Genomic DNA, 11,866 nt, shown 5'->3' on the forward strand with positions numbered 1-11,866 from the left:
TGTCAGGATGATTGCTTTTCTGTGTATCCTTGCAGAATTGCTTTGGCTGCTCGGGGCCTATTGTTCTTCTGAAAGAATTTTCCGGTCTTATTAAAGCTGGTGGAAAAATTTCTCAGAGATTTTGAGTAAAATGTATTAAAATTGTAGTGGACACTTAGGAAAACGGGCTTTCTTACTCAATCCCCTTTCTTCGCGTGAACAGAACGCATCTCTCCATTTATGTAGGGTTTCTTTACATATTTCAGAGGAGTCCAGCAGCTTTGTCCGTAAAAGGTTTTTTTCCCCATCTCCTGTTAGAGTTTTGTTATGATGGTCTTCACAGTTTTTTTAAAAAAAGAGTGTTGTAAATGTCATAGCTTTTAAACCTCGCCCTCACTCCCAAGCAGTTATTCTTCCGTGTGCAGAGTTCAGGACTAACAGCCGCTCCCCTGTAGGGCTCTATTCACCTTGAAGAAGCAGAAGCGGAGGGTTGTTTTCTTGACCTGACCCTAAAACATCTTTCATGGTGAGATGCTAAGAGTGTCTCATTTAAAGTCACACGTACGTCAAGGGAAAAGATTTGAATGTAATCTTATTCTAATTCCCAATAGCAGACAGAAAAGGCAATAAAAACAGCATATAGCTTGGGTTGCTTAAGCTAAATCGGTCTTTTAATTTAAGTCTGAGTCTCGGGCTTTTATTTAGTCTGTCTACTGCGATTTGGGTTCTGTGATGGGTTTATTCTTTCATCTGATTTTGTGCTTTCTATTAAATCTTTTTCCGTTTCTGACTTCTATGAATCTATTCAATAATTGTGGGGATTTTTTTTGTACTTGATTTTTTAATTTGCTAAGCTTACTGTTCAACAATCTTATAGTTAAATAATACCTGTATGTTTCTTGCAAACAGAACAAGACACTTAGAATGGTTTGTCTCTAACCACCCTTTCCTGCATGTATAGCTGTTTCTAGGGTTTCTGTTCCCTGTGGCATGTCCTCTGTTAATGTCATGGTTTCTGTTTCGTGTAGCCAATGCTTATTTAGATTTGCCTGTATGTTCAGTATTTTAATTCTCCATCGCTTTGAAAAATCTTTTATTGGACCTGAGTGATGGCTTAGCAGTTAGGAGTTGTGGGGGTCTGAAAGAAAATGGCCTCTGCAGGTCCTATTAGAAAGTATGGCCTTTTTGGAGGAAGAGCATCATTGTGGGGGCGGGCTTTGAACTCTCCTATACTCAAGCTATGCCCGGTGTCACAGTTCATTTCCTGTTGCCTGAGGATCAGATGTAGAAGTCTCAGCTCCTTCTCCAGCACCATGTCTGCCTGCGTGCTGCCATGTCCTGCCATGATGATAATGGACCGAACCTCTGAAATTGAAAGCCACCCCAACTAAGAGTTTTCCTTTATAAGAGTTGCCATGATCATGGTGTCTCTTCACAGCAACAGAAACCCTAACTCAGGCAGGCGTGTTTGCTGACTTTACAGGGGATGGAAGTTTGAGTTCCAGTACCTGCTCCTGGCCCACCACAATCACCTGTAACTCCAGCTTCAGGGGATCTGATGCCCTCTTCTGGTCCCCATGGGCACTTGTGCGTGAGCACATGCATACACATGTGCAAACATAAATAAATAAAAAGATCTTTTAAAAAATGATTGCAACATCTTTATTGAGTTATATTTGCATACAGTTTATGCATCTACACATGCAATTCAGTGGTGTTTAGTATGGTCAGAGTGTTGTCTCAGTCTATAAAATCAACTTGAGAATATATTCATGGGCCCTAAAGGAACCCATACTTAGAAGACACTTCGCATCTTCTCAAGTCCCCCCACCAAAGACAGCCACCGATTTTGCTCTCAGTTCTGACAGATTTATCTGATTATTTCAGAGAAGAGAATCATACCAACAGGGTGTGGTGGCACACACCTTTAATCCCAGCATTTGAGAAGCAGAAAGATCTCTGAGTTTGTGTCTACGCTGGTCTGCATCATGAGTTTCAGGCCTGCCAGAGTTAAATAGCCAGACTCTATGTCAAACAAACCAAAGTGACCCCTTCCCAAAACCAAACCAAACCAAACCAAACAAAACAAAACCAATAACAAAAAACCCTCCTCAGAAAACAAACCAGCAAAAGAAAAGCAAAACACAAAAAGAAAAGAAATAAAGTCATACAATAGAGGGATTTCTGTGTGTGCTCGTGCGTCTGTGTGGTTGACTTTTCTCATCTAGCATGTTTTCAGAAGTCATCTATACTGCAGCAAGACTTATTTTTTTCTCATTGCAGTGATAAAATGCCCCAAGTACAGCAACATATCAAAGAAAGAGTTAATTTTTACATGCAGTTCCAGAGGTCCACAGCCCATCTTATAGAGGGGACCGCAGACAAAAAAACAGCATGGCGTCTAAAGCAAGAGTCTGGTTGGTCACATGATCCCAGTGACCAACTTCCACCAGTGAGGCTCCACCTCCCAAAGGTTTCTTAACCTTCGCACACAGCATCACCAGCTGAGGACCAAGGTGAGTGTACGGGGACATTTCAAGCTCAAAGCACAATATAGCATGTATTCTACCTCATTCCTTATAATACTGAATGGTATTTACTTTATAAACTTACTATTGAGGTATTTCTACTTTTTAGCTGTGATGAATAATACGATCATGAACATTAACTGGCGGGTTTTGCGGACATGTGTATTTCACTGCTTGGGGAATATACACGGGAGAGGAGTTATTCATTCACATGGCAACTCTCAGCTTAGCCTTTTGAGGAACTGCCGGATTGGTTTTGACACGACACATTCTTTTTCATTGCAGTCAGTGCATGTGAAGTGATATCACATTGTGGTTTTGGTTTCCATTTCCCTAACGACTAAAAATACAGAGCATATTTGCAGGGTCCAGTGGCCGTTTGTGTATTTTATTTAGAGATAAAGTGCTCCCTCTTCCCTCCTCTCCTTCCCTCTGCTCCTCTCTCTTCCTCTCCCTTACCTCTTCCTCCCTTAAAGACAGGCTCCCACTATGTAGCCCTGACTGGTCTGGAACTTACTCTGTAGGCCAGGTTGGCCTCAAACTCAACAAAGATTGCCTCTGCCTCCCGAGTGTTGGAGTTAGAGGGTGTCCCTTTGCTTGTTTATAAACTGGACCCCTTGTCTCTTTCATATTGCGTTGTGAGAAGTTTCTTTTGCTGTTTCTGCTTGTTGGTTGGCAGGGGTGGGGGCTGATTTCGAGGTAATGAGAGGGAGGACACAGGGCCTTGCGACATTCGAGAAACCACTCTTGGTATTATTTATAAAGTAATAAAAATTATTAGTTAAAAAAAGAAAGCACTCTACTGCTGAGCTCCACCCAGCTTCAAGAGTGAGTCGTTCTTTCCAAATTTAATCTGTGGGACTGGAGGCGTGGCTGAGTGGGAAAGCACGTGCTCCATGTATGAACATGAAGATCTGTGTTCAGGCTCCCAGAGCCATGTTCATCTGGACACAATAGCACAGGGCTGTACTCTCAGTGTTCCTGCAGGGAGATGGGAGGTGGGGTTATGGCATAGGAAGTCCTTCTGTCTATGTGTTTCTTTCATTAATGAACAAAGAAACTGCCTTGGCCTGTTGATAGGGCAGAACTTAGATTGTGTGTGTGTGTGTGTGTGTGTGTGTGTGTGTGTGTGTGTGTGTGTGACGGAACTAAATGCTGGGAGGAAGAAGGGTGGAGTCAGAGAGAGGCCATGGAACCACGGCCAGAAACAGATGCTGGGAATTTTACCTGGTAACCACTGCCACGTGGCGATACACAGATTCATAGAGATGGGTTAAATTAAGATGTAGGAGTTAGCCAATAAGAAGTTAGAGCTAATGGGCCAAGCAGTGATTTAATTAATACAGTCTCTGAGTGATTATTTCAGTTCTGAGTGGCCGGGACGAACAAGCGGCTCCTTGCAACAGAGCTAGCTAGCCTGACACACACATTGGTGGGCAAGAGACCTCAAACAAGGAAGACAAACAACAGCACCTCAGGCTGCCTCTGGCTTCCCCATGTGCAAGACTGCACATGTGGACCTGCACTTACACATGGACACACTCACCCATAAATACACATGCACTTGCACAGAGACTTCTTAAAATGGGAATAGAAAAGTCCCTTTGTCTCTGTCTGAAAATTTTTTAGAAATTTTCCTTCACTGTCCGTTCATTCTTGGATCTGTTCTGACACTATACATCTCCAATCAGACCTTTTCAAGTAGGAAATAGCCCTTGGCGGCTGGGATTTTTTATGTCAGTCTTCATTATACGATTGGATTTATCCAAAGGGCTAATCTCTAAAAACAGTGGCTGTGAAAGACCATGTTTCTTGCTATCATTTTCTGTCCCCCTTCTACTTTAAACTTGACAGGCCATTGCCTCTCACCATCTCGTGTGCGAAACTTCCAGTATCGAGCAGGTGGCATTATTTTTGAAGGTTGTAGGAAGTTTAGGAGGTGGCGCCTACCCAGAGGAAGTAGGTCACAATGGGGCATGTTCTTGGGGGCTATAGGTTGCCCTGGCCTCTTCCTGTATCCTCTTTCTGCTTCCTGTCCACCCTGAGATAAACAATCCCTTCCGTCCCACATGCTCTCAAGCGAAGGGCCTCACAATCACAGGCTGAACCTCTGAGACATAAGGGAACAAACGGAATCTCTCCTGGGTTGAATTTTTCCATCATGTAGAGAAAAAACCTTCAAGCATTTCTATGACGAAACAAAGACGTGGCGTGCATCAGTTGCTTCTTGCAAAGCCTCTTGGAAAGACACGCTGGGTGATCACAGAAGACCTCGTAAGATCAGCAATCAGAACTTATTCTTGCTTGGGCGCCATCACATGGGCCTCCCCATGAAGTGTCTGCTATCCTCTGACTAGTGAGGTCTCACTAGCGCCCTTACACCGTGGTCTGACCTCCCTAGAACCCACCGATTAATAATTAATTCAGTTTATGGGAGGGAATCCTTGCTTGTGGAAATGTCTGTGGTAAGTGATATTTCATGGCTTTTCTTCTACCTCATTCCCTATGGACAGTTATTGAAGGCCCTATATAAACCATGCTGGGGGTCCTTTTCGTACTTCCTTCTAACATAAAGTTGATCTGGAGGGCACACACTGCAGACCAGTGGATCTCACTCAACCTCCCTAATCCGTCGACCCCACAATGCAGTGCCTCGTGTTGTGGCGATCCCCAGGCATAAAATTATTTTCATTGTTGCTTCCTAACTGTAATTTTGCTACTCTTAAGAATTGTAGCCAGCCTGGTCTACAAGAGCTAGTTTCAGGACAGGCTCCAAAGGTACAGAGAAACCCTGTCTAACAAAACAAAACAAAATAAATAATTGTAATATAAATCTGCTGGTGGTGGTGCACACCCTTAAATCCCAGTACCCTAGAGGCAGAGGCAAGCGGATTTCTATGAGTTTGAGGTCAGCTTGATCCACAAAGTGAGTTCCAGGTCAGCCAGGGCCAGGCAGAGAGAACTGTAATACAACCTGATGAGCAGATCATCTTTGGCAACCCCTGTGAAAGCGTTGTTTGTCCCCTCAAAAGTTTGTGACCCCCAGGTTGCAAACCACTGCTTATAGACAACCACTGCTGTAGATGAGCCTTGAGGACCCCTAAAAGAGAAATGCTTAGAAAATTGATTCAAGCAAAATGGGACTGTTAGAAACATAGGTTCCCTGTAATTTTTCAAGCCAATATATTTAATTCTGTCTGGCAGAATGCTCTAAATTGAATCTCTATTAGATGGATGCGCACCTTGGAGCACCGTGATTCACTGAAGCAGGAACTACCCTGCAGTCGGGGTCTCCTCAAGGTCTAGGTCCTGCGGTGGGCGCAGTGTCAAACTCTGCCCTCAATAGGCTGTCTGTGTGGATTCTTTCCCTTGCCGTCATGATGGGAATTGGGAGTTTTCTATAAGCACATTTTAGTGACGAATGCCCATGTCTGTGTAGCATATTCGGATCTTTTCCTTGGAGGGCCGTGAATAAATCCCATCTTTATAAAGCAACACTACTTAGCCTGTCCCCTGCAACACAGGCCATCGCTAACCATGTACAGAATGGTGACTCCAACAATCACAGTACACGTTTGTCTCATGGCCGCTGTATTCAGATGACATGTTAAGCCTGTATTAACGCATGCGTATACATTGCTGTATGTGTTAAATTTAGCCTTTACAATAAGTGCTATTGGCCTTCTGAACAAGGACAACAAAGCGGAGCTGCTGAGCACCCTTCTTAGACAGACGTCTGCAGCCGGGGAACAGGACAGTTTGAGGCGCCAGGCGGCTATGCTTGCCTTAATAACACCATCGACAACAATTTTGTCTACCCGTCCTTCCCTCTTTCTCTTTCTAGACATTTTCTGAGTACTTTGGAGATAAGAGAGGAAAGGGGGGGGGTGCATTGGCTTGTCGGTACTATAAGGGCATGCTGGAGACAGTCAACTTAGAAAGAGACAAGGTTCATCTGGGCTCACCATTTGGCAGCCTCAGCTCCAGACTGAAGAGACCATCTGTAGTCCCCTTTAAGGGCAACCCCTAGTGACCTAAAACCACCTACTAGGTGCCATCACCACACATCAGTCACCATGCCTTTAACACTTGACTCTTTGAGGGACAAACGACCACAAGGAGAAAGGATTTCTTTGTGTGAAACCCTGCATTCAAAAGGTCAAGAAACAGGTTCCATTGATGGCAAACAGTGGAGACCAACACGACAGTGGTCACAGCGAACCACATTTCAGGGAGCTCGCAATGGACCATTTTCATGCCTCCCACCTCTCGCTCACACACCTGGCCTCTAGCCTCACAGCTCTATGCTGGAGACAACTTGCCTTGTGCCTTCTCTGTGTTCTCTGTCACCTTGCCAGCCCTTGTTTCACTTGGCTACAGTTCCCCATAGGGCATTCAGCATAATGCATTTTAAAAAATATTAAAATTTTCGTGTTAATGCCTGTGAGTGTATGCCACTTATGGGTGAGTGCCCTTGAAGTCCAGAAGAGAGTCTTCCATCTGCCAGAAGTGGAGTTACAGGCAGCAATAAGCCACCCAGTGTAGGTGCTGGGGACCAAACTTGGGCCTCTAGAAGAGTAGCAAGTGCTCTTAACCACTGAGCCATCTCTGCAGGCCAGCATAGTTTGTTTTAACCACTTACGTAATGGGATTCCACTCCCTAAGGTGAGAAAGGAATAGACAGAGCATTAAACCAGATCTATTTAGACACAAGATAAGTCAGAAATATCTCAAGGGATCATCTGGAAACCCTGAACTTTAAATAAATAGTCTAGAAAGACCTCCTTCCCCCCAAGGCTAGGTGTGTATCCCCAGCACTCAGGAAGCTGAAATACAAGGACCAATGGAAGTTTAGGGTCAGCTTGGGCTACTTTAAGATAACTGGATACTATCTCAGAGGAAGACCAATAAAGCTCTCCTTAATTTTCATATGGTGACTATAAAATAAAAAAAAATTGAGTCTAATAGTCTATGTCAGGTAGAAACATTTCAGTTCACAAAGCTAGCACAGCCGCTGGGTCTTGGCTCTTCTACCTTCACCCACAACCCATGACCTTTGCCAGGTGGCTCACTACCATTCAGGGCGGTTGTCTTTAAGGTTAGATTGACTGGCCATGTATGGTAACCAGCTTGATCTAGATAGCAAGTTCCAGGCCGGTCAAGGCCACAATTGAGACCCTAACTCAGAAAGGAAAGGAAAGGAAAGGAAAGGAAAGGAAAGGAAAGGAAAGGAAAGGAAAGGAAAGGAAAGGAAAGGAAAGGAAAGGAAAGGAAAGGAAAGAACACCTGATCTTCCCAAAGTGCCATCCTTCTCTTGTTGCTATTCAAAAACCAAAGGAAGGGACTGGAGAGATGGCTCAGCAGCTATGAGTGATTGCTGCTCTTTAGGGAGGACCAGAGTTCAAGTCCCAGCATCCACACAGCATCTCACACCTGTCTGTGACTCCAGTTCCAGGAGACCTAATGCCCTCTTCTGGTCCCCACGAACACTAAGCATGCACATACTGCATAGACATACCCCCAGCAGGGAAAACTGTCATTACACACTCACAAAAGGAAGCATTTTATGTAAATTTATTCTACAGAACTTGCAAAGATTCTAACTCAATAACATTTTGCAATATATGCACATAATTAGAGGATAAAAGAGCATAACATCCATTTGTCAAAGCTCATCAAATAATCCTCATGCTTAAATGGAAACAGAAAACTGGTTATGATATTACGCACAAGTTCATCTCACATCCCTGCCTTCTTGTGACCCCAGTTTCCCATCAGGATTAGCTCAGCTAAGGCTTTTGTGAGGGTGGGGAGTGGGGAGGGGTGAGTCCTTCCAGAAACATCACCTGCACACATGCATCTGTCCCGAGGGACACATGGCAGCATGTGGACACTGTCTTCTTTGTTTAATTCATTTTCTAACTTTGGGTGGATGTGTGAATGGCTGGTATCTATGTGTGCACGTGTCTGTCCATGTGTGTGCATGTTCATGCGTATGCAGGTGGCTTCCTCTACTGAGTTCTATCTTGAGTTTTGAAAAAGGATCTCTTGCCAGCCCTGGAACTCACCAACTGGGCAAGTCTGGCTTGCCACCCAGCAGCTGCCTGCCCAGCTCCCCAGCTTTAGGATTACAGGTGTGCACCATCCCACCAAGCTTCTTCATGGGTGATGGAGATCTGAATTCAGGTTCCTATGCTTGTTTGGCGAGTCTCCTCAGCCCCTCATCTATCTGTAGATGAAGACTGGGCATTTGTTTCCCAGTTACCCAGACACAAAATGTACTAATTATAACACTGTTTGGCCAATGGCTTAGGTGTGTTCCTAGCTAGCTCTTACATCCTAAATTAACCCATCTCTAGTATTCTATGTATTACCATGAGGCTGTAGCCTACCAGTAAGGTACTGGCATCTTTTTCCTTTGGCAGCTCCCTGGCATCTCCCTGACTCTGCTTCTTTCTTCCTCTATCTCTGCTTCGGCTTTCTGCCTGACTTTACTCTGCTAAGCCATTGGCTGAAACAGATTTTTTATTAACCAATGGTAATAAAACATATTCACAGCATACAGAGGGGAGTCCCACATCATCTATCCTTAATTAAAAATGAATTATTGTGTGTGTGTATGTGTGTGTGTGTGTGTGTATGTGTGTGTGCAAGCCATGGTACACGAGTGGAGGTCAGAGGATAACTTTTAGGAGTCAGATCTCACCTCATAGTTTAAAAATTATAAAAGAAATGTTTGATTCGCAGCACCATGTAATTAAAGTCAGCTTGACACGCCACATTTCATAGCCCCAAAGATACAGCTAACTCCCTCAAAATGAACAGGAGTGGCTGAATTTGCTATTCATTTTATACTTGTTTTTACCTTTGAGCTGGAATTATTCTATCAATTAGCCATGGGGTTTGACTATATCCTTTTTTTTTTTTTTGCTGACTGGGAGGTAGTAAAGAATATGCAATATTTTTTCTCTGTGTGCCACAGCCATAGCATGGCTATTACCATGCAATGCGCTGCCCAGACACGTAGTTCCTGCTACACATTGCCACCTCTCTTCTATGTCTCTGAGTGACAGTAAATCCGCTGGACTCCGGCAACAGCTGAATGCTGGCAGCCATTGGCTCCCAAGCCCTGTCACCTACCTTTCAGAGCACACAGGCTGACGGGCAAGGTGGCTGAGCTGGGGGTCTGTGCCCAGGCTGACGGGCAAGGTGGCTGAGCTGGGGGTCTGTGCCCAGAAGAGTGTGGCCCCATTGGCTATTTAAAACCAAGTTGGATGATATAAGCAAGCAGGGCTGAAAGGAAGGAGAAATCTTGTCAGCTGCATTATTGACAGGGAGCTGGGCTGAGGCTAGGCAGAGAGGATGGTACTGCCACCTGTACAGAGCCCAGCTCCCTGCACCTCACTGCCTCCCCAGCACAGAGAAGAAGGCGTGGCCATAGAGGATCATCTGAAGCAAAACTAAGTGAGGATGGGAGTAATAATACTTAATTATTTACTTATACAATATGCAGGCAGATATAGTTAATGTTCATTTATTTATCTATTTAGTGTGTGTGTGTAGTGTGGATGTGTGCACGTCATGGTGCACACATGGAGGACAGAGGACAATCTTCAGGAGTAGGTCCTCACCTTTCACCCTTTGAAGTAACCCCCTGTCTTGTTTCTGATGTTGCTCGTTGCACTCCAGACTGGCTGTCCAGTGAGCTCCTGCCTGGTTTTCTATCTATCTCCCTGCTCAAGGCAGGAGCATCAAGGTTGCCAAAGTGCCCCTGCATCTAGCTTTTCATGTGGGCTCTGGGGAGTCAGCCCAAATAATTAGGACCACCAGTGAGTACTTTAACACAGCAACTAATGCTGGCAGCCTTTGGCTCCAAACCTGTCACCTACCGTTCAGAACATACAGGCTGGATGGCAAGGTGGCTATTTGAGGGGTTTGTGGCCAAGAGAATATGGCCTATATTTTTTGTTTGATTAGATTTTCTCTTGTTGCTGCCCCTCTGCTTAGCGGGTCTCTACTTAGATAAATGCGCTAGACCTGATCCAGAGTGCACCTACTAGGGCGTCCGAGGAAAGGGGCTGTGGCCGGGTCCGAGAAAAGAACTGCTTCTGCTTCTCTCTCTCTGGAAGTGTGCTCCCACTAAACCCAAGTGAAATTTTGCAGGCCATTTCGCAGCATGAGCAAATTCTGTGGCTCAGGAAATGACGCCGAGACGCTTGCTTGAAAATTGCAAGATGGTCTTGACACAGCATTGGCACCGGATATGTGACAGGAAGTGGCATGGCGAGCAGCGATAACGGTCCCTATGGCCAGACCAAGCGCCGGTGTCACACCCCAGCCTGGGTCCCCACAGCAGCAGCAGAATCTGCGCTGAGGCCGGAGCCTCATCACACAACATAGTGGGGCAGGGCGGAAATCTGGCTGTGCTCCTGAGAGGCCAAGGGGCGGGTAGTGCCCAGTGAGCTACCAGTACACACACGGTGCACTTGCGAAAGCTGTTCCGCTTGCTTGGTTTCTGCTTTGCTCATACCCACTTTCCCAAAGCACCTCCTGGGAATAGAGCTGGCTTCGGGACCAAAGAGGATGCAACATTTGTCTTTAGTATCTCCTAGGGAAAAGCTGCGAATGCCACATACACAGGAGCTCATCCAAGTTCAGTGGTGACTGCTGTTCGTGACAGGGTGTTAATAAAACCAGAGTGTCACAGAACCCGCAGCCATCTGCTTAGGAGGAGGCTTTTCTTCCAGATGGCGATCGCCTTTACAGCAGAGAAGGGCTTTCCCCGCAATCTTGGGTTGTCCACAGTGGTACTACTCTCAGAGACAAAAGTTCTCGGGCTGGAGAGAGGGCTCCACTTTAACAGCACTGGCTGTTCTGGCTGGGGACCTCAGTTCAGTTCCCAGCACTCACGGGGGAGGGGGAAGGAGCGGAGTGGGAGGGGCGTGAGGGTAGGAGGGAGCTGGTCTCTCAACCACCTGTAATTCCAGTTCCAGGGGTATGATGCCCTCTTCAGTCCTCTGCAGGTAACACACATCCACATGCAGGCAAACACCCAGACACATAAATACAAATAAAATTTCTAAGTGAGTAAATTCTGAGCACACAGGAAGGAGGTCTTCAACCTGAGAGAGTTCTTGGGTCAGGGTCACAGGGAAGCCCTCTTCCAAAGGCTAGCACTAGTATTATCCCAGGCTTCGCTGGCCCTGTTATTTCAACAGCCATGTTAGGAGAGATGGGCTAGTCAGGAACTTTTGCCACAGTGGGGAGGGGACACATGCGGATGACAAGGGTTCTGAAGGGTTGTTCCATTTGGTTTGTTTATTCTACAGTAATCTTTATTTAAGGAATAAGAAGGCAGC

The sequence above is a fragment of the Alexandromys fortis genome, unplaced genomic scaffold (genome assembly GCF_014885135.2).
Source record: "Alexandromys fortis isolate MF-2015 unplaced genomic scaffold, M_Fortis_MF-2015_v1.1 scaffold_175, whole genome shotgun sequence".
NCBI classification, from domain to species: Eukaryota; Metazoa; Chordata; class Mammalia; order Rodentia; family Cricetidae; genus Alexandromys; species Alexandromys fortis.